Source organism: Marmota flaviventris, chromosome 20, assembly GCF_047511675.1.
Source record: "Marmota flaviventris isolate mMarFla1 chromosome 20, mMarFla1.hap1, whole genome shotgun sequence".
NCBI lineage: Eukaryota > Metazoa > Chordata > Mammalia > Rodentia > Sciuridae > Marmota > Marmota flaviventris.
In genome coordinates, this window is record NC_092517.1 from 5,090,073 (window position 1) to 5,113,984 (window position 23,912).

Sequence of the window (23,912 nt, forward strand, 5' to 3'; positions counted from 1 at the left end):
CAACTAGAATGTTAACTGACTGATTTAATTTACAGGTAAATTCTGAGTGTTTTAGTTTATAGGTAAATTCTTTTGTCTGACAATTAGAAACATAATTCACTGTCATTTTATGACTTAGCTTTGATTTCTAGGAACAGGCACTACAGCAAATTCAGAATCACATATGGATCATAAAGGAGGGCAAAAGCCATGGGATACAATTTAGAACAGATCAGAAAGCACTTACCGACCACAGAGCTGATCTAGTTGTCCCATAATCACAGAATTAGCTTCTCATTTTGTCAAAACTTATTTCACTTTTAAATTTTACAGCCTTGGAAATGGAAGATACAGTCACACTGGCACTAGAACTTCCACATTGGTAACAGGTCACAAAGTATTAAGGGAAGTTTTAGTTTCTCCATTCCTCCTACTCCTCTACAGAGGGCTTTGCAATTGCTCTCTCATCTTTCCCCTTCCCAAAGAGCACACGTCCCATGCCATTCTCCTGCAGAGGAGCCGGAACAATTGATATACAGAAGGATTGAGAGACAGGGGAACTGAGACCTAGGACACACTGCACAGTATAGGGTTGTGTTTTAGTAATTTTTCTTGCCCCTGTAAACAAAGAACCAGAAAAGAAAAAAATGTAGAGAAGAAGACGTTTACTTAGTATTCATGGTTTCAAAGAATCTCAATCCCTATATGGCGGAGGGAGCGCTCCTCACTAGGGACAAAATATAAACCCCAAAGTCACCTCCCACCCTCAACCCCAGTGACCACCTCTTCCCATTATTCCCTATCTGCCTATTGTTACCACCCAATTTTTTATAGTTTCTCACTATAACAATTATAATCTGGACAATGGGTTCTACCACGTACAATCTTTTGTTTGAGGTGTTGTCCAGGACTTATTTTCCCCAACCATAAATTCTCTAGCAATTTCCATATCAGTTAACAAACTGATTAAGTTAATGCTCTCATAACCCCATCATTTCACCTCTAAACTTCCACATATGAGCTTTTGGGGGATACCACATATCTAATCATAAAAGGAGGGGAGCGATTCTGAAGCACTTATGGAAGGAGAAATCTTGCAGCCCAGGTGAAGCACATGGGTAGGAGACAAAAGGAAATGTCAGAGGCCCCAGTGGAACACATTTCAGATCCTCTTCTGGTTGGGTTGCCAAAAACAAAAGCAAAAAAAATATTTCCAGTTAAATTTGAATTTCAGATAAACAACTGATTGTATTTAGCACAAGCATGTTTCAATTTCTGGGTCATCTCGTAAGTTCATATTTTCTCTTTTTCTACCTTTTTGTTGTTGTTTGGCTCAATCTGGTGGTTTTGCCTTGCAGTTTTGATTAAGAGATGATTTTTTTAAAGTTATCTGTGGATTACCACTACTAAGTTTCTTTGACATGGCAGGTATTTGAGACAGGACTAGGTAGAATCATACTTAAAGGGTTATATTTCTAACAGTATACATAAGGGTAATACTGTGGGAAGTCCCTGGAGTTGGGTAAATACTGGGTGGTCAAAAATCTTGAATTTGCTGCAATAGATCCTAGATATTCAGAGATCTGAATGTTTAGGCACGAATACACTAACAACAATAATTTATCAGAATTTCAACAGTTCATAAAATATAATAATGTAATCTATCCTAATAAAATGATTCCTTTTCCTCAGGAAACATATCCCATGATGAAAGCAATGATGGAAAGAATCAGATGTATGCAATAATTTCAGTTTAACTAAAATCACTACATACACGTGGCTGCAATTTTAAAGAATGAGTTCTATTCCTACAATAGAAGAGAGAAGAATTGTGCTATTGCAATTTTACTTCTGTTAAAATTTAAATTGTGAGAAGAAATTGTATCAACAAAGCTCTTATTTGGCTGGGTCTGCAGAGAAAAGATAGAACTCCTTATGAAATATGAGGCATGACTGAACTCAAACAGGCACTGTAATTAATCACAGTAACTTTTCCTAACGGCTCAGGAAAATATAGAATATCTATAAGCTCTCTGTTTCCGTCATCTGCATTTTGTGATTCCAGTAGATTAAACAAATATTTGATTTTTTAAAAAGTTGAAGGGTTTTTCTGTTTCTCTTTTAAAGCTTTGCTAATGAATTTTTCTCCCACCTATAAATTCTGGAACTAATTCCTGCTCTGCTTCCAGACTTTTGCCAGGCCCCCTCTGACCAGGCCCTGCCCATGGGAACCTTGTTATCTTTGACATGGTCTTCATGTGATGGACAGCTTCTCTGGGATCATCCCCTGCTCCCTTTTGGTTCTGGAATTTTCACGCATTGATCTTCCTGGGTAGGAAACATGCTCACTTGCACTTCCACACCTTACCTAACTAACTTCTACCTCTTCTCCCAATCTTAGCGTAGACACCATATTGAGAAGTCCTCTTTAACCAAGACTGGGCGAGTGAGCCTTCGGCATATGAGAAATAGAAAGTCTGGTGGTGCATTTTCAGAATAGCTTATTTAGTTTTATAGGTAAAATGACTTGGGTTGTAAGAAAGGCAGTTAGTGGGGAGAATAAAGAGTTATAACCAATTAACATCCGGGTGTAAAAATTCACAGCCCCTTGATAAACAGGAGGTGACAAGAAGGGTCAGACTTGATTAACAGAAACAAATTGTGTAGTACCAGAAGGAGCTCAACCCAAGGGGCATTTTCCACCACAGGAGGACCAAGGGAGGTTGGGAAAACCAAAGATATTTGTTTAAATAACCCAACAGGAGACACTAAAACCTAGGTGACATTCAGGAAGATTGTACATCCCACAGTACTCAGCTAATGAGGAACTGGGGGATGGATCTTGCACTTTAAGGGGATAAATAACTGATTGTACCCAATCTGTGTGTCAATGATCACCAGGCACCCAATCTTGCAGGACTTTCATTAAAGTAATGTTTTCCTGTTCCTTGTATGTCCTAGCCCATTGGGGGGCTTTGGACAGGTAAGTGTGTTTCTCACAAGTACAATCTGACCTTATATCATCCACAGAAATATTATAATCAATTATAAATAGTTCTTTGTTCATATGTTTCACCAGAGAGAAATTTCCCTTAGGTTTGAGACTTATTTACAACTTTCCCCCTAGTACTTAACACAACCTTCACACAGAACAAGCTGTCAATAATTGTTGTCGAATGAACGAGCAGATAAATGATGTTTGTACTGCTCGGAATTTAATTTGTCCTGGCGGATTTGCCAATGGAAAACTGGTTGAATCAGCAATGAAAACAACAGCCATTCCAACCAGAAACCACTGAATATTGGTGCAATTAGCAAGAACAGGTGGAATTCAGGCATCAAGGGTTTTTTTTTTGTTGTTGTTGTTTGTTTGTTTTTAATGTACTCCATCCCCTTGAAAACTCCCCACAGAAAAGTGATCCCCTGTAGAGGCCACCAACTGTGTTTGTAGCCTGTGTCACACATCACACCTGTGAAACTGTGTTCGTCTCTAGCATTACTGAATAGAGACCACCCTTTATTAAATCCTCCTCATTAGAAAACAAAGCAGATGGTTCAGACACACACAATATATTGATCAAGGAATGGAAAATTCCACTTTTAATTTCTAGTCATATTAGGCTATTAAGGTTTGGATATGAGGTATCCTCCCAAAAGCTCCTGAGTTAATGCAGGAATATTCAGAAATAAATGACTAGACAGTGAGAGCTATAACCTAATCAATCCATCCTATTTTGAATGGACTGACTTGGTGGTAACTGTAGGCAGGAGGGCTGTGGCTAGAAGAGGAGGATCACTGGGGGTGTCCTGGAAGGCTTCATCTTAATTTTGATTCCTTCCTTCCATTCTCATTCTCTCTCTCTCTCTCTCTCTCTCCCCCCCCCCCCCCCCCCGCCCCTTCTCGGCTTCCTGACCACTTGGAGCTAGTGACTTTCCTTTACCACGCCTTTCCACCATGATGTCCATCAGATCTGGGACCCGTAGCAATGGACTTGGCCAACCATGGACTGAACCTCTGAAACTGAGAGTCTCCTCTCTGTTGTTCTTGCTTGGTGTTTTGGTCACAGTGACAGAAAGCTTATTAACACTGGAACCAAGGCTACAGTGTCAATATTTGAACCCTTAGACCTCATATGGTGATCCGGGTTGATAACTCTTCAATTGCTCAATGGCCTAGAAGATAATCTAATTGGCTTTCTTAATATGAAAGTTATGTTCCACTTTTTTTTCATGATTTCAAGGCTGATCAAATAGAAAAATTGTTATCCGTTCATTTGCTCAGCAATCCAACTGCCAACAGATTCCTTGAGTAACCATAGAGATTCAGACAATGGTGTTGAGTTAACAGGAAAAAGTTAAGGAGTTTTGTGTGTTTCTACACATGACCATATGTCCCCCAAATAGGGGGAAATAGTAGAACAGGAAGTGAGAAAGCCCCAGTGTTTGTTTGGATCTGATCTTGTTCAGAATAAAACAGGAAAATAAAAAAATGTGAATTCAAACTCTGTTTAAATTGAGAATCCCCCACCCCCATGATAATATTAACTGGATTATTACTTAATTAATACCAACATACGTTTAAGCAGTCTACATATTGACTTGAAGTACTCCAAAAGTGCGGACTTATTCTGCTTTGTTCTAGTTTGGTGAGAGGCATCACAAACATATAACCCTCATAGGTGCAGAACACAGATATTGCGCCAATTTTGAAAATGTCTGTTCTGGGTAGGAAAAACAGTATAATATCCTAGTGGTGGCTCCTGTTACTGCTTCTTGAGTGGTTTTGGAGAGATCATCAGAGTGAGTTTAAATGTCAGCTAACTACTTTCAAAGTGCCTGGGGAGAGAAAGTAGTTGTATCTCTGAATATTTGTATCCAAGAGGATCAACCAACTAGATTGGATATAAGCTTTCCGATTTATCCATTTTGTTCTGAGCACTACCTATTTGAAGGCTCAGTGGTGTTATTTTAAAGCCAGTTATGAGAAATTTATTAGACACTGAAAGAATATGTTCGGAAAGATATAATAAGAAAAAAATACCTAGGCTTCCCCTGGGCCATTTCCTTGGGCTTTATAAAGGAAATACCAAATAGCTACTGTTGCCTTGGTACTTAGTCTCTTTGCCTCTAAATCTGGACATAATTTTTCTTTATATCCTTACTTGGTTTATGATATATAATTACAGATATATGAGTCTGTTGAGGCATACCAAATAATTATGAATAATATCAATTAATTCATAACTGTGGCCTCTAAGCCCTCAGATTTTCAGCCATTCTGCCTCTACAAAACCTGTGTCGAGTCACATGTCATGTTTAAAAACATTTAAACCATCTCACAGTCTGACAAACACAACACAGAAAGCATTTGAAAAGGAAATGTTTTACTTAAGTTACAGTGTTAAAAAAAAAAACACTGTCAAAACACCACAAAACAATTCATTTCAAATCATTGACTCCTGAAAGAAAACCCTAGAAAGTATAACTCCCAAATATAGAATTGATGGGTATATGGTATTCCTTTGAAACAATAAAACCCCAAGAGAATAATGACCAGAATTAACTGGGAATGATCCATCTAAGCACCTGTTTTTATTGCTAGTGCAATATGAGCCTAACATATTTGGGATGGTATCATAGTTTAGTTGTGAAGAGTTCCCTAAAAGTTCATGTGTGATACAATGCAAGAAGATTCAGAGGAGAAATGATTGGGTTGTGAGAGTCTTAAGCCAATCAGTGAATTAATCTCCTGATATAGATAGTGGTAACTGAAGTGGTGGGTGTGGCTGAAGGAGGGGGGCATTGGGGGCATGGCTTTGGGGCATATATTCATATCTGGCAAGTGGAGTCTCTCTCTCTCTGTTTCCTGATCACCATGGGAGATGCTCCCCTCTGCCATACTCTTCCACCATGATGTTCAGTCTCACCTTGAGCCCCAAGGAATGGACCTTGATGTCTATGGACTAAGACCTTTGAGACTGTGAGCTTCTAATAAACCTTTCCTCCTCTATAGCTATTCTCTGATCAGGTCATTTAGTCACAGCAGTGAAAAAGCTGACTAGGACAGATGGGGACCTTATCTTTGATATGTATCCTACAGAATGCCAAATGGAAATCTTTATAAGCCCACTCACCTCCATGATCTTGCTTTCAAACATAGCAATACAACATATATATAGTCCTCTAAATGGTCAGAGGGTGTCCTTCCTTGACCATGAGCATGTCTTGTGTTCAGAAACCTCAGCTATTCCTGTTTATAGACTCCAGGTAAAGAGATTTAGCCTCCCTTTCCTCCCCATTCTGATATGTGGAACTATCCTAAAAATTTAAAAATAAAAATATATCCCTCTCAACATGACACAAGCCAGCTCTCTCATGCTATATTTGATTTTCTCCCAAAGAGGAAGCATCCACCACCCGACCTATTAAATAGTTCACCTATTTATTGGTCTCTTCAAACTTGAAGATAAGCTCTGATGGGGAAGGATGTTTTTGTTTGTTTTATTTACTGTTTTTTTTTCCCTAGGAATTCAGAATGTTGGCAGACCTAACTCATATCTGCTGAATATAAATGTATATTGCAACATGCAAGTATAATCCAGTACTTAATAAAGGTTTTCAGGGGAAGAACAAATATGGACTTAGGGAAGGAGAGACTGGATTCAAAAAGACTATTGCAAGAGAGGACAGAGGGCCAACTGAATTAGAGAGAGAACATGATTAAAAGGTTTGTGCATGTCTCCGAGGTCAACAGGAAGACTTGTCTGGCAGGGAGGAAAGAGCTGGGAGTAGGCAGGCACTGAGCTGGTGGCATCTTTGGACACTTGATCAGGGGATGTTTCTCTGACATCAGTTCTCAGGATTATTAAGGAGGTGTTGCTCTGGGTTCCAGTGTTAGGTCAGGATGGATGGATCCACATCTCAGGGTATGTGGGAGGGAGAAGCCTGACCAAAGTTTCATCAAGTCAGACTCATGGATATTTGATTGAAATTGGCCAGGGTAGGCCAATAGTTGAGCTGGCCATTCATGACACAAGGAAGGAGAATCCAGAGAATCGGTGCCTGACCTTGACTCAAGCCAGAGTCTGTGTCTCCTCTTGGTTTTGGGGGGGGGGATCTGCAAGTCTTGCAAAAGGTATGAGGGAAAGGAACCCTGGAAGCATAATGCAGAAGGATGGAGAGATTTCTGAATCTCCAGTACTTCCCAGGATCAAAGGCTTGGATGAAGGTCAACATTATCAAGGTCAACATTACATAGCACCAAATGGGGATAAAAGGCTGTATGCATAAAATATTGTCAAACAAAGAAGGACACATAGAAATTGTGTTGCACATCAAGCAGGTCCTGTCATATCATACATACATTCTAGCTCTGCCCCACCAAAAGTTGCCTCATGCACACCCCTATCAAACACACCAACCATACAGAGAGTGTGGGTGAAGGTATCATCTATGGTTCAGCCTGCCATTCTGCTCCACAAATGTATTCCCCAAATGAACAGGAGATGGAAGATGGGATGGAAATAGTCTTTCTTAGTTTTATGATACTGATTGTGATCCTCTTATTTGGACAGTCATATTTTTTATATATGAAGAACCTTATGAGAAAGCCAACTATTATATGGCTTCTTCAGCTCAGCAAATGGCAAGTGCAAGTTTTTCTTAGTTTTGTGGTACTAATTATGATCCTCTTATCGGGAGATTTATATGTTTTGTATATGAAGGACCTCATGAGAAAGTCAACTACTCTTATGTGGCTTCTCTAGTTTATTATGTGGCAAAGACATCTTTATTGGCTTCTGCCCCAAATCTAAGCCATACTTTTTCCTCTTAATTTTGTTCAGCTCACATATTTAATCCACCCAACACCCAGCCTGTTCTGCTTTCAAAATACATGCAGAATCTGACCACTTCCCACAACTTCCAGGACCGTGCTGGCCTAAGGTCATTGCCTAGGTTTGTAGTATCATCTCTATCTTCTCAGCCTGCTCCTCCTGTAGAGCTGCTACCCTGTTTTCTCTTTCTGCCTAGGCTGCTCTTCCTGCCATGCCTCTCTCCAACAGTTATTCTCCACAATAATTACAAGGAGAATGGGACATGGCAGATGGACACTTAGGGGAGTCTCTAAGAATCATCCTATATGAAACAGCAACCTCCAGCTCTGTGACCACCTTCTTCCTCTGCTTCATCTTCCACAACAGGAATACCTACTACAATTCATTCCTGCACTGTCTATCAGTCCACCATAGAATGTTCTGTGTTCTGTTGTATCCCCAGCACTGAAACCAACATTACCCTGGTCTTAGAGTTCAAGAAATGTTTGCACATGTAACTAACTTATATATTAATGCAGTTTAAATTTCTCTATACAATTATTTTTTCTCTGGGACACAAGAAAAGAAAAAAAAACAGAACCAATTGTCAGCAATGTTAAGGCATTTTTTACATATTTTTTGTGTGATTATTTTCCTTTGGAAGAGAGAGAAAAATAGAGGAAGGAGGGAAAATAAAAATGCCTACTACATTAGAAAGAAATAATATTAAAAAAAAATTGGTGTAAACTATGGTAGTAAGGTAATCGGTATAATATCAAGCCTGTGTTTTGAGCTCCATTCAAGGGGTATCAATCTGGATCTCACTCATCATGATATATTTAGCAGCTGCCCTAGAAATACAGGTTGGACAGTATGACCTGAAAATGTGTATACTTTTTTGATTTTGTGTTTTTGATCAGCTTGACCTAGAATCTTTGGTCTTTAGATCTAGAGTCCCCAGAGTGAGTATGGAAGTTAAGCCAATGAGAAGTCTGACACAGCTTCTAATGGACAGCCCTCTGAAAGCTGGGCCAATCAGGAGTAATTCATGTTTAACATAGAGGATCATAAGGAGGGATGCAACAGAGGTCTGCCACCTGGACCCAGATGCAAACTGGAAGAATGGGCTTGAAAGTTGCATGGTATCCTAAGATCTCAACCTACATCTCACCCTCCTTGAACAGGAACTTCAGGTAGACCCATTTTCTATGAAGTCATTAGCAGAACTCTTTCCCCAGCCAAATCCATCATTGGATAGAAGAAAGCCAGGACCATGAGAAAAGCATGCCCCAGGACCACAGGTCGGGGACCCGGGTGTAGGAGATGTGGGCTTCTTTTATTGACAAAGTCTAGTCAATATGTCCTATCTTTACTGGTGACCTAGACAGAAGCAAAACATTCTTGTCAAAAAAAATTTTTGTCAAAAAATTCTGGTCAATTTCCCAAGCCAGCCCAATGTGGTGGCACAGGCTGGTCATCCCAGAATCTTGGGAGGATGAGGCAGAAGGATCTCAAGGTCAAAGCCAGCCTTAGCAATTTAGTGAGTCCATAAGCAACTTAGCAAGACCGTGTCTCAAAAAAATAAAATAAAATAAAAAAGAGGCTGGGGATGTGGCACAGCAGTTAATACCTCAGGGTTGCATTAATTCCTGGTACCAAAAAAATTCCCAAGCCAGTCAAATCCAAATATTTGAACAGATAATGATAATAATAATAAAAATAAATAATATCAAAATATTTTTATATTTAATATATGTAATATATATATATATATATATATATATATATATATATATATATATATTTTTTTTTTTTTTTTTTTTTTTTGCTTAGTAAAATTTAAATGTCATTGTAATGCCAGAGATTTATAAAAGTGAGCAGTGCCAAGCCTGGTAAGAGTGTAAGCTTATGTACTGTTTTTAGAGGTCAAACTGGTAACATGCATACCAAACTTCACCCATCTGTACTCTTTTTATGTAGCCATTCTACATAATGATCTATCTTTGTCCCTTCCAGAATTCAGAGATGTGCAAAGATTATGTATAAAATATTCTACATTATATATACATATATGTAAGCTTGTAGAATATACATTATAACTATAACTATATATATATATATATATATATATATATATATATATATATATATGACTTTATTTTATTTATTTATTTTTTATGCAGTGATGAGCATCGAACCCAGTGCTTCCGCTATGCTAGGCAAGCACTCTACCACTGAGCTACAGCCCCAGCCCCTACAAGATTATTTATAAAGCAAAACTTTGGAAGCAATCTACATGTTCAACTAAAATGAATTATTTTAAGAATCACAGGATATTCATATTAAAGCCATTAATTTTTTTTTCAATGTTGTATATGGCAAACCCGAGTTTTGAGGAAAGAGGAAACAAAGAGGTTCCAAACCTGGCCCAGGGACTGCCCAGAAAACCTCCTAAACTGGACAGAAACACAAACTTCTGCTTTTGTCTGTATTGCTTTCTCAGCCTAATGCATTCATCTTTTCTTCTCACCTCTGAAACTGTTCTCTTTTTTCAAATCTAGTCTCTTTTTAAAAATATTTTAATTCATCCCCAACTTCAAAATCTTTCTAATTTTATGTATAAGTTAAGATCTCCAATGTTTCTTCCAAATCAGACTCTCCTGCAATGTGAGGCCAGCATTGTCCCAAGGGAATGGGTTGGAGCCAAGTGGCCCTGCCAGACAGAAGAGCCTCCCCTGCAGAGCTGGGCAGGGCTCTGGGTTTCGCCTGCTGGTTGCTGGATCCTAGTGGATGCTGAAAGAGGGTCCAGGGCAACCTGGAGCACTCAAGAGGGAGTACTGAGGAGCTCAGGGTAAACACTACTTGGAGATGGCTCTGTTTTGTGTTACAAACTTTTTTTAAATAAAAAGAGCTGGGCTAATCAGAGACTCACTCAAGACCTCAGTGTTGACCCTTCCATTCAATAGCACCTTAATGCCACAAAGGCACTGGAAGGCCCAGGGGATTTCCAAGAGTGAACTGGAAAAAGGAAGCAAAAAAGATGGCTACAACCAACAGACAGACCAATAAATAACCAAAAGAGGTCATGAGATAGAAAAATGAGGGATAGATGTCTCAGTTTCTGCCCATCAAAAGCATCTAAAGATGAGGGGAGGCAGCACATGATTTTTTAATGAATGTAATTTGTACTTAGAAGAAGGAAAAAAAAAAAAAGCTTTTGCAGATTAGCATTCAAGGAAATTATGTTTCTTTCTTTTCTTGGCCTACTGACCTTAATCAGGTTTTCATTTATTTTATGCTGTCTTGCTTTCATGTTTAAACACCATTTCCTGTCCCCATCAGAAAGTGTAACAATGATAGAAACTAAGTTTCCAAAAGCCTCTTAAGAACAACATTTAAACTGTTACATCCCTTCTGTAAAAGAAACATATTCTACTCTTTTATTACCAAGGACAGCATTCAATCATTGGGCAATGTGCCAACACTTCATTCAAAAGGCATCCAGGGCTGGGTGCAGGGCACATGCCTGTCACCCCAGCAGCTTGGGAGGCTGAGGTAGGAGGATCACAAGTTCAAAGCCTCAGCAGCTTAGTGAGTCCCTAAAGTATCTCAGCAAGACACTTTTCTCTAAATAAAAATATTAAAAAGGGCTGGGGATGTGGCTCAGCGGTTAAGCACCCCTAGGTTCAATCTATGGTCCCTAACAAAAAAAGAAAAAGAAAAAGAAAAAAGCATCCAGGACCTGTCTTCAAACTACATACATTTAATGTATAAATTTGCATGACTCTGGCCCTCTGACGATACTGATTGGCTCAGAAATGGATGCAGAAATGGTTACTTGGATATAATGGCTACTTTCTGCTCCTAAAACCTAAAAAGTGTATTTATTCTTTTTTTAACAACATATATTATAGATATTTTTGTCAAATATAAGTAACTTGTCCAACATTCAAATTCATAAATGTCAGAATGGGAAGTGAAGCCTGGGTTTTCTGTCTCATTTACATAAATCACAATAACAACAACAATAAGAAAAGCAACTAAATTCACTCTGTTTGAAGTATTTTTCCTAACCTAACAATGCTGTGAGGGAGATACTATTTCTGTCTGTATTTTTAGGATGGAAGACCAAGAAGCTTGCTCAAGATCCCAGAGGGAGGGAGGGAGGGAGGTAAAGGAGACTATGTTTCTTTTAGAGAAGAAATGTAACAGTTTAAATGCTGCACTTAAAAGCCTTTTGGAAACTTAGTTTCTACCCCTGCTACACTTTCTGATGGGGACAGGAAACGGTATTCAAACACGAAAGCAAGACAGCACAAAATAAATGAAAATCTATGGATTTTTAAATATCATGCTGCAAGGCCACTAATTCAAGGACTTGTGACATCTCTTAAGCTGGGACACTGCTTCTGAATCATGCATTTATTGCCACCTCCCTTGGGCTCCAGAGGTGAGATCCCCCATGGGTAGTGTATCCCCTGGGGCATATGCTCTTCATTACTATAACAGAGGGTCTCAAGCAGCTCTGTCATTTCTGCTAACCCAAAATGGCTTTCTTTGCTGTACTGTGGTTATTCTGTGCACTCCTAGATGAGACCTGGGATGCATTAATGGATTTGAATGAGCAACATTCATCCCAAGGTGCAAGATATTCCAAACATTTGGCCAACAGTGTGATTTAGCAAGGCTAGGGAAAACATTCTCAGCCTCAATCTACCACCTTCAGCATTTCTAAACATGTAAGAAGGCACCATTTTTAATTTAGAGCTACAATCTATGGAAAGATTTTTTCAGTGGAAAGCTAAAAGCTCCTTATTTGGGATCTTTGAATGGCATATTCTCAAAGAAGCATCCTATATTTGTTTTGCTATGGAATACTATATAAAACCCAAAGATAGGGGCCAGGGTTGTAGCTCAATTGCAGAGCACTTGCCTAGCACATGTGAGGCACTGGGTTGGATCCTCAGCACCACACCTAATCAATTAAATAAAGGTATTGTATCCATTTACAACTAAAAGGATTTTAAAGATCTAAAGCCCTTGACATTGAGCTTTCACAGATTGTGAGAATGTTTTACCCCTGGATTATAGCAAAATGATCCCCACTTCTATACATAAAAGGAAACTATATTGAAGAAGAAGAAGAAGAAGGAGGAGGAGGAGGAGGAGGAGAAGGAGAAGGGGAAGGGGAAGGGGAAGGGGAAGGGGAAGGAGAAGGAGAAGGAGAAGGAGAAGAAGAAGAAGAAGAAGAAGAAGAAGAAGAAGAAGAAGAAGAAGAAGAAGAAGAAGAAGAAGAAGAAGAAGAAGAAGAAGAAATTTTATTTCTTTCTTTCTTTTCTTCTTTTTATACTAGTGATTGAACCAGGGGTGCTTAACCACTGAGTCACATCCTCAGCCCTTTTATTTATTTATTTATTTATTTATTTATTTATTTATTGTTTTGAGACAGGGTCTTGCTAAGTTGCTGAGGACCTTCCTAAATTGCTGAGGCTGGCTATGAACATGCAATCCTCCTGCCTCAACATCCTGAGCCACTGGAATTATAGGTGTGCACCACCATGACTGGTAGAAGAGTAATTAATTATTCTATTGAATTTTTTTCTATTGTTTGTTACTTGACACCCCATGAGAAAACAGCTGCTACTTATTTCTATCTTGTATATGAGTCTGCTTCTAAATTAATTTATAATTGATGCAGTCTTTGCTTTATTTTATGACTATCACTAAAAGATGAATTACAAATTAATAGGGAATTGTTGATTTCAGCTCCATCAATAACATCTTTAATAAGCAAGGATTGCCCATAAAGAACCAATAAATCATTATGGTAAACATTAGTAACTTGCACTAAACTTGGTGTGACCGATATATAAAATGTATATTAGAATTTTATTACAAATACCTAGGAATAAACTTATACTCACTGTAGACTTGAGTTATATTTGTGGACTCCAATCAATATGATAATAGTAGCTATTTTCAAGGACTTAGGAGCAGGTTTTCATGCCGGGAACTAGAGAGTAAATTTAGCGGACACTTTCCTGACCATCAAACTTGCCTCATCTGTATACCCTGCACATGAATTTTCAATTCAATTTCAACCTCAAATGGGAGCTCCCACAAATCCAAACACCTTGTTGAAGCAGCAGAAAATGAATTATGTGGATAACAATATTTCATCAAGCTCAAACTCAGCTGTTATGTCCACAGTAGTAAAACTGTGTAAATAAATTGCTAAGTCACAGTGAAATTGATGACTTGTATCACATGTTTGAAAACCAGAATGACTAGTTTAAAAAGAGAGATATGGAAACCTGTTCTTTGAGTTGGCATAGTTTACTGTTATGTTCAAATTCAAGTGAATGTTAGAGCAAAAGCTGTCCTATTAGATTTATAGAACTTTAATATTAATTACCATTAATATTAGTATAAGTGTGTGTGTGTTTAGACATTTTGTTTGTTGCTTCTTGTTTTGCTATTGGGAATTGACCCCAGAGGTGCTCTACCCTTGAACTACATCCCCAACACTTTCTATTTTTATTTTTTGATAGGATCTCTCTAAATTGTGAGGCTGGCCTTGAACTTACAATCCTCCTGCCTCAGCCTCCTTAGTTAGTAGAATTACAGGTGTATGCCACCACGCCCAGCTTAGATTTTTTTTTTAACTGGGCTTTTCATATTAAAATATTTTAAGGAAAACATTGAGTAATGACAGTAGCATCATATTATAATGATCACATAATTTTTTAGCATATTTTCAATAAAACTTTAAAATTTGCAAGCCTGGCATGATAATTTTGGCATACAGAATAACACAGGAAGTTTAAGCTTCACTTCCCATAAACACCCTCCACACATGAATTTGAATACCACTGTGAGTAATTGCAAAAAGGGCGTATGCCAGTGATCCACAAACAGCTGTAGAGCAAAAGATAAACAAAAACATTTTGCAAGCTTCTGCCTCAACAACTCTTTCAAAATATTTCTTAAGTTGATCTGTAAGTCAGATGGAGAGATGGAGGGGTGTCACGTTTGGAAATGATCTTGTACTTGGCAAATGATCATCCCTTAGGTGGATGGGAGTGGAGAAGAAAGATAATGAGCAACTTGAAAATATTCACAAACTGGAAGAAGCACTGTAGTTCCCTATTTCCTGGAATCCTTGTTTCAGCTAAAACCTCAAGTGTTTATGTCTCCAAAATATATTTTGCATCCAGAAACTGGGCTGTGTGCTGTTACCTGATAAACGAGTCATTCACTTGGCCAACTGACAGTGTTTTCAAGCCCCCCCTTCCACCCCTCTGGACCCACATGTCCCTAGAAGAGAGACGCTGTCCAACACAGTCTCTTGAGGCTACATGGGGAGCTGTCCTGAGCAGATAGGAAGTTTTCAGAAGGGATACTGAGGGACAGAGAAATGAAATTTGGGTTCCATTTGTATACAATCAATCACAATGCATTCTGCTGTCATGTATAAAAAAAGAAAAGAAAAATATATTTTAATAAATTTTGTACTGAAAAATAAAGAATAAGAAAAAAGACTAGGTGAGAAAACTTCTACTTTATGCATATAGTTTATTCAGAACGGATTGGCCCTTTTTTAGTGCTTAAATTTTCAGATATTCCCTAAAAACCTCAAGATAGGCTGAGCCCTCCCTACTTATTTCCTAATCCCCCTTCTCTATCCTGTTAGTCATTGGTCATTTTATCAGGAAGCTGGCACAGTGCAGAGAGAGAAAGAGTGGCTAAGAGAGGGCTTAAGCTGTGCCCATTTTACTATCTTTGCCCAGAAAAAAATAGCTTCTTTTGATTGTTTGGATGTTGATTTCTTTCTAATACAAAGCTCATTCCTCTTGATAATTTTTAGGCAGAAACTTAAAGTTAACATGGAGAGTGTTTTAGGAGTTTGTGAGCTGGTTCTATTTTTGTTCTAGATGTAGTCATAATAGGTAATATTTTTTGAGTGTTTACTATATGTTGGGCATTGTTTAAGCTTCATGCATGTACTTAAATAACTTGAGAACTTTCTAAGGCAATTACTAGTATTATCTTGATGGTATAATGGGGACACCCACCTAAAATTTTTGATTTTTCAATCCATGTACTGCCCATTCCTACACAGTGGGACGCTCTCACTGGGTTATTTATATTCAAAAATAAATTATCACAGAAATCTTTGGTTTTACATTCTGTTCATTTGAATGTTAAGTTAAAACAAACAAACAAACAAGAAAAATAGAAAACTCTCTCTACCAACCTTCTGCTCTGTGTTTCTGTTAAGCAGACCCCACGTTTTCTCAATCATATCTATTGATCTTTGGCCCTGGACACTGTGGGAACTAAACTTAGAATTGTGACACACTGTATATCTGCTATAAATGGGGAAAGAAAGATAAGACCTAAGACCTGTATTGTAGAGTATGCATTTCTCTATTCTCAAAGTCAAATTTCTTATTTGAAATGATTTTCTTGTTCATTTGGAATCCAACAGTTTGAAATCCCTGGGTGCAGACTGTCACTCATGTCCAGCCTCATCTAATATCTAACAATTGCATGTGCTGATTATCTATCTTAACTGCATCTTTCTGCCTGTGTCTAGGTCTGCATTCTTCCCCTGATATGTTTTCACTGTCAAAGTTCCCAGTTCAGAAGGAAACAATTTTCCTGGGAACATCTCAGGACACAAAAGTCAAGTGTAGTTCCAATTTAGTCCAAAAGAAAATGTCTGGATCTGTTTTCCCTGATCTGCCTGATGCCTGCCCCATGCCAGCAGTCTTGTGGCAATGACCCTTCTGTTGGTAATTCCTCCCTACTGCATGGTTGGCATGTTGCTCTGCTGCTTGGCCATCGATGGTATGTAACTAAAAGTCTCCATTCTCAGCCATCCTTTGAAGTCTTACCAAAACCTTATATGATATTGGGTTGCTGTCATAAAGCCCATATTTTAAAAACTGCTTAGGTGACAATGGGATTGGTAATCACCTTGAGAGGGTTGCATTGTGTGAAGAAGATGCACTTGAACCTCCTCACACAATTCAAAGCCACATATTCCAAGTGAGGCTCTAACAAAAGTTGCCTGAGTTTTGTGTTTCTCAGTGTACAGGATGCACCTGAGTGGCTACCCAATGCAAGACAGGCAGCAGGCTCCTAAGCAGGAGAACCCTGCAATTTGGAGAGTAAAAAACAAAACAAAAACAAAAACAAAACAAGAAAAACACTTAAATCCTCATACTTTCATTTTAAAAATAGCACCAGAATTTGTTAATATTTTTAACATATTTGGTTTCAAATTTAATCATCCACATTTACCATCTCATGTTCTGCAGATAACCATGTCTCCATAAAACTGAATTTAATTCTTTGCTGGCCCAGCCACTACTGGGAATGCAGTAAAGAGAGAAGTGAGGGAAGATATTTGTGCTCCACGCAGCTATGGCTGAGGCTGAATAGACAGGTGAAAAACTAAGTGAATGAATACAGACGCACTTGTCATCTCCCTTCACATAGAATCTCCTTATTCATGGAACTGAAATTTAAAATTTTCTTCCCTTTAAACTTTGTAGAGACGTTTCCACTCATTGTTTTCCTTCTCTGCTTGTATGACACCTCATTCTAAGACTGCATAGGTGAAGCTGCAGGTTCAGACCTCTGGCCTTGCACCACGCAGGCAGCATCTGGCATGGAAGCCTCAAGAGCCATGGAGTCACATCAAGAACCATATTCCACAGGTCAGTAACACACTGAGCTTCATCCCCCACAGTGCCTGTGGATTAGGGACGACATGAACAGTGTATGTTCAACATAAGAAGGCAGACATTAGAGGAGTTAATCCTGGGTACTCAGCTAACACGTTAAAAACTCCGAATCAAAAGTCAGCCTGAGCTGGGAGCAATGGCACATGCCTGGAATCCCAGTGGCTTGGGAGGCTGAAGCAGGAGGACTGAAAGTTTAAAGCCAGTCTCAGCAATGGCGAGATGCTCAGCAACTCAGCGAGACCCTGTCTATAAATAAAATACAAAATTGGGCTGGGGATGTGGCTCTGTGGTCAAGTGTCCCTGAATTCCATCCCTGGCACCCCCCCCCAAAAAAAAAAAGTCAGGCTGACTTCCTTTGTATGTCCTAAATCACTCTACTCACAGCCTCACAGAGATACCATTCCACAAAGAAATGATAGCGATAGAAAGAATATTAAAGCATCTTTTTTTGTTTTTGAGTCATCAATATTACTGTGATGAGTTAGTCTGTATGATTAAAAACACAGAAAGAATAACTATTTCCAACTCTCAGAGAGCCTATCAGGCAGGAAAAATTAGTTTAGACTTTCCTCTATAACAATGAGCATTAGATGTTAGAATTAAAAATGGAAGTTTTAGGGTGAGCAATTCAATCTCAATAAAAGAGAAGCACTAGTTATATCAGTGCCAAATAGATCACAGGCTTCTCTGGCAGACACAAACAGCCTCTGAGGAGGGGGAGTGAAAATTGCTTGCAAAGGTGATTAAAAAGAGAAAAGGTTTCTAGATGAATACCTGAACCCAACAGCCTTCACGTCCCTTTAAGACTAAAGACTCTATGATCCCATGACTGAGCAGAGCTATTAAAGGAAGGAGGAGAAGAAACATCTATCTATCCACCACCCTGTTACACACACTACTTATTCAACATTCACAGGAGGTCAATGTGGTCCATGGGGTCAATAGCATCATCCCATCTTGCACAAAAGAAAGAACTGAACCATGTCCAACACTACACAGCCATGTCACAACACAGCAAGGAATTCATCTTTGATCCTGTTGGCTCTAAGCAAAAGTCCTAGGAAGAAAATACTGCCACCATCAAACTGTGGCTGAGAAATAAGTAGGAGAGAGGCAGGAAGGTCAAGTGCAGGTCATAGCCCAAGGGAGGGGTCAGGACCTGCAGCCTCAGGGCTGGGGAACACCATCTGCAGGGATGCCCTTGGGAGGGGTGGGCTGTCAGAGAGGATTGCTGGGACTGAGGAGTTATTAAACAGCATAAGGTCCCACTGGGATAGCCTTAGATTTGTTGAGTACTCAGTGTTAGTTCTTCAAATTTATGATCTGAGGCTGAACTTAGAGAAAGTACATGTCTTAAAAGTGATTAGAGCTGAGGTGGAAGAATCAGTGTGGGGGAAATTTCACATATTTCTAAACTACTAAATTTCCTGGCCACTAGCCCAAGACAACACCATGAGCAGTGTCCAAATAATTTGTTTTTGGCTGATTTCCTGTAGGTATCTTAGAAGTCCTAGCAGCCATTTCTGTACGTTCAATTTTTCAATGAGTATGTTCTAGGTGCTCGAAATTCATCACTGACCTCCAGGATCTTCCTTTGGAGGGATCGAGGAGATGAAAAAGTCATATATGAACAAACTCTAAAGCACACTGAGAGAAGCACTGTGGAAAAGCACAACAAGGTGGCAAGTGAGTTGGGAAGCTGGGAGGGAGCATCGCACCTCTTCACCTAGCTGCTGGAAAGGGGGCACCCAGCAAAAGCCAGGAGCAGGGTGAGGAGGAACAGAGTAGGCATCTCAGGGTAGGGTTCCAGGGGCCGGATTCAGCTGAGGCAAAGAGCAAGCAGAAGGACATGTAGCTTGATGTTCTAAGAGTAGCAAGATATGCAAGGGAAGAAGATGAGAGGTAAGAGGAGGATCTGGTGAATCTCTATAAGCCGTCATCATCTGCTCTGCACATGGGAGAACCACTAGAAAGTACTGATAGTAATAGTGGCAATGACCTAATTTACATTTTAAAATTCTGAAGTGGATACCCAACATATTCATGAGACATGGATAGTCTACTGTAGATACCACAAAAAAAAGGAAGTGATTCTTAGTCTATGCCATTCCTCCAGATGGCTCACTGCCACTGGCCCCCAAGAAAACCATTCTTCATGTGAGTAAAACCATCTCTGTCCCTTCCCAACACAGCTGCCAAAACCCTTTCCTACTGCTCCTAGTTCTTGTTCCCAACTTAAATACTCACTTGACTGAAGAAATGCATTCTATTTAACTCTGGAGCAAGCTTCTAGTTTTCCTCAAGTATGTTCCCTTGAAAGACTTGACTCCCCACTCTATCCAAACTTCCAAAAGAAGACCTCTAAGAAAACCACCTCCATGATGATGATTTTGCTGCTAAGAAAATTTTCTCCATATTGTGATTTACATGTTGCCTATTCTTGAAATAGGCTGTAGGAGATTTGCATCTGTTTTTATCAGACTCAGGGACTAGGGTTTCAAGACAGTTCTCTCAGCACATATACTCGTACTCATACCTCAGTTTAAAATGATGTTGTTTTGGGACATAGTAAATATCAGTAGAACACTGACAAACGGAGGGATTTTATTTCTAATCCCACACATGAGACAGTAACATTTCTGAATTATCTACAAATGGGCCAGTCAAACAGGGATCCATTAGAGGGTTATTCCTGTGGTGCCATTGGATAAAATAAGATCTTTAGAACCTATTTATTGGATCTGTATTTTTTTATTAAAGACCCCAGATTCAGAGACAGCCTACAGTGGTAGGTGGTTGGTTCAGTACATTCAGAAGCAGGGAAGGTAAGAAAGGTATTCCCATTCAATTTGCTACCTTGCCCAATCCTTTCCAGTTGGGTAGAACCAGAGACCACAAAACCTGTGGTTCAGGAGAACTGGGCTTGGCTTTCCTCTCCTTTGCAAAAGTGGTACCATTAAAAGGAATAACAACCCTAAGTGATATTTTTGTGATAGAATGCTCTCTACAGAGCAAATTTGATTACACAAACATCTACAACACAAGACCTCCAGCCTTAGTTCAAGATGGGCAAAAAGTGGACACCAGAAAAATCCCTTATACCTGTTTTCTCCAAAACTGTAACCCAAGCCTCATATCCTTTCTGCTCAAACCACAGTAAACCCATGAGCAACATCTGCCTTGTCTGAAGAGACAGTCCAGGCCAACTGACTCGGAATCAGAATTTAACAGCATCCCCCATGATCTATGGAAACATTAAAATGGGTAGCTGCTGCCATGCATGAGGCACCGGGTTTGATACTCAGCACCACATAAAAATAAAATAAAGATATTGTGTCAACCTATAACTAAAAAATAAATGTTTAAAAAAATTGGTAGATGCTGTGGCATGCAGGATTCATTCTCAAACTTTGAACATTGGAAATACTTGAAAGGTTTTTGAACTATCCCTGAAGCAGACTGGACCCCAATAATGGATCTCAATTCTCAGAACTTTTTCTTTCTTTCTTTCTTTTTTAAAACATTTTTAAACAAATGGAGGGATTTTATTTCTAATTAAATTTCTGTTCAAATGGAAATTGTTCCAAACTTTCAATCACCATTTAGGTTTTCCTGATAACTTAGCTATTAAGAATCTCAGTGTGTCCTACTATGTAATTAATGCTCAACTTTCCAAAATGCAAATGATATTCCTTTGATTGTGCAGTAGACTTATAATCAACAACAGGTCAGATAAATACACATAAATCCACCAGGAATGTTAGCAATTCTTTGCTTTTAAATACTGTTTATAGTCAGGGTTTCTGTTTGCATTGAATGACTTCTTCTCTCTTATTTCTCAAATTATTACTCAATTCTGAAGATAAAGAACCTTAACTATACTCCACATTTCCCAGCACGGTTATTACACACATTTTGCAAGGTAGCTCCAGGAGCTGAAAAGAATTTGTGGTGGCAGGTGAGGCTTTTGTTGAATCAACAAGATTGACTGGTCTCATGGTTATGTTTAGAGAGTCAATCATTTGCAAGACACAATGGATAACAGCAAAAGAGATTTTTCTTTTATTCATTAAAAGGCTATTCTGTGATATTAAGAACAAAGAAAATCAACTCTCTGTGGAACCAGAGTCAATCTTTCAAAGTGTAATACATCCATTAGGACCAAAAAAAAAAAAAAGTGACAAATGAGAAACAAATTGGCTAAATTGGTTGAAACATCTTTTTAAAATTAAGTTTACATATTAAAGGAGAGATAAAAGGAAGGAGCACGTCATTTTCTAAGACACGAATGTCTTTTGATTTGCAGCTATTTTGCACTTCTATTTTTCCCCTTACATTTTGAGCAGTTTTGGTTATGAGCTGCAAAAAATAATATCAAGCTGGCTTAACCAGGAGATGAGTTTACTGTTGCTTGGAACTGAAATATCCAGGAGTTTCTGGCTCTCGTTGCTCCTCAGTCCAGATGTTGACATCACACTAGTATTGGTCTTGATCTCTCTCTGGGCTGCTGTCTTAACTTTAGTTAAGCATGTACATGACACGTTAGTACATTCAAAAAGTCCCCGTATGTATCTGACTGCCTTATCTTCTTTGGGTCCCCCATGACTGCCTTAGATTCTGTGCCCAAGGAGATGTTACTCAGCAAGATCCAGGTTCTGTGCTCATCCAGCAGGGCTGGGGAGATGGCCAACCTCAATTACTCCACATGAATTAAGAAAGAAAAGGGTAACTGCTCCCCAAAGGTAATCAAAGAGCTGACATCAGAAAAGGATATGACTGTGGGGGAGACAAACCTATTACTCTAAAAGGGATTGCACATCGTTTGCCTTTAAAACTGAACCTAGCTATAACCATGAACCTTTGAGAAGCCTAAGAGGAATTGCCTTATTGCCCATTATATAGAAGAATATGCTATGTTGTTTATATCTTAGGGTAGGGCTTTCAATGCATATAGGTTGTCTCAATTCCCTTTTGGAAGAGTATCTGATGTTTCCAACCCTGAGTCTCTGAAGCACCACAAGGAAACCTCAGGGGTCAGGGAAGGTGGCAGGATGTGCACACTGGCTTACTATTTTCTTTATTTAGTTCTAAGTGTTACAAGTTTATGAAATCCATCTCTTTTGAGTGTGTCCTTGCGCTAATACAACACTCCCCTGTCTTCATTTATCACTCATATGAAGATGCTTAAACTTGAGGTTTTTAAAGTGACTTGAATAAGGAAAACCAACTTTCTATGAACCAGTATTATATTTTCCAAAATATAATTGCATCCAGAAAGTAGCAGACCATGGATTTGAGTTGGGTTCGTAAAACACCAGATTCTGCTGTTTATTACCATGAATGCCCACTCCTAGAAATTCAGGGTGGGCCCCATGAAATGAGCCACATGGATGACACTGAAATCTTATCTCCTTTTCAATCTCATGTTGCAGTTTTTCAAAGACAAGCAAAAATGGGGAAAGGTTTGAAAGTTAATGAGTTATAGAATAGGACTGATGAGAGATAGAGGTAAGAATCAAATATTTTTATGTGGAAACTATTTCTTTCAATTATTTATGGATGTCCAGAATAATATATTGGATTGAAACTTCAATATCATATCTTTCTTCTGCTCACCTTGCACCAAGAAATAGAATATCAGCCCTATTCAAGCTTGTCAAATTGCAACCAAGGAGATTCATAGTGCAGTATTATTTCTAAAAATGAGCTGCAATTTCTTTAATGTTGGACTTCACATCCTCAGCCCTGTTAACGTTATGAGTCAGATGATTTGTTATGCATTGTGGTATGTTTAGCAGTATCCCTGTCTTCTACTCACTAGATGCCAGTAGCAGCCCTCATTTTTGTAAAAACCAAAAATATCTTAGACTTTGTCAGACATCCGATGGGGTACAAATTTGTCCCTGGTTGAAAACCACTGTTTTAAAAAAACCTGGAATGAAAATAGCGAAAAACATAGAATGCTTTATTAAGATAATGGGGAAGCTGTTATCAGACTCTAATCTGTTCTTCTTCCTTAAATTCTGAAATTACAAATATTGCTTTGGAATTCAATGTAAATCTCATCAATTATTTTTTAAGTCCTGAGAATAAAAGTTGAAACTGCAAAAGAAGGTAACTCCCTGGGCTACATTAACTTTCAAAGGTACAGAAGCCAAGAGTGCTCCTGTTTAAAGGGGAGCCAGATGGAGGTGCCCACTGAAACAAAGATTTCTCTCTCCACCTCCTTTCTGATTTCTGCTGGTCACTATAGCAACAAAAACAGAAGAGATTCAGAAGAAGGACACATGCACTCCAATATGACAAGTTCAATTTAAATCTAGATTAACAACAGAAGGAGAAGGAGAAGGAGAAGGAAGAGAAG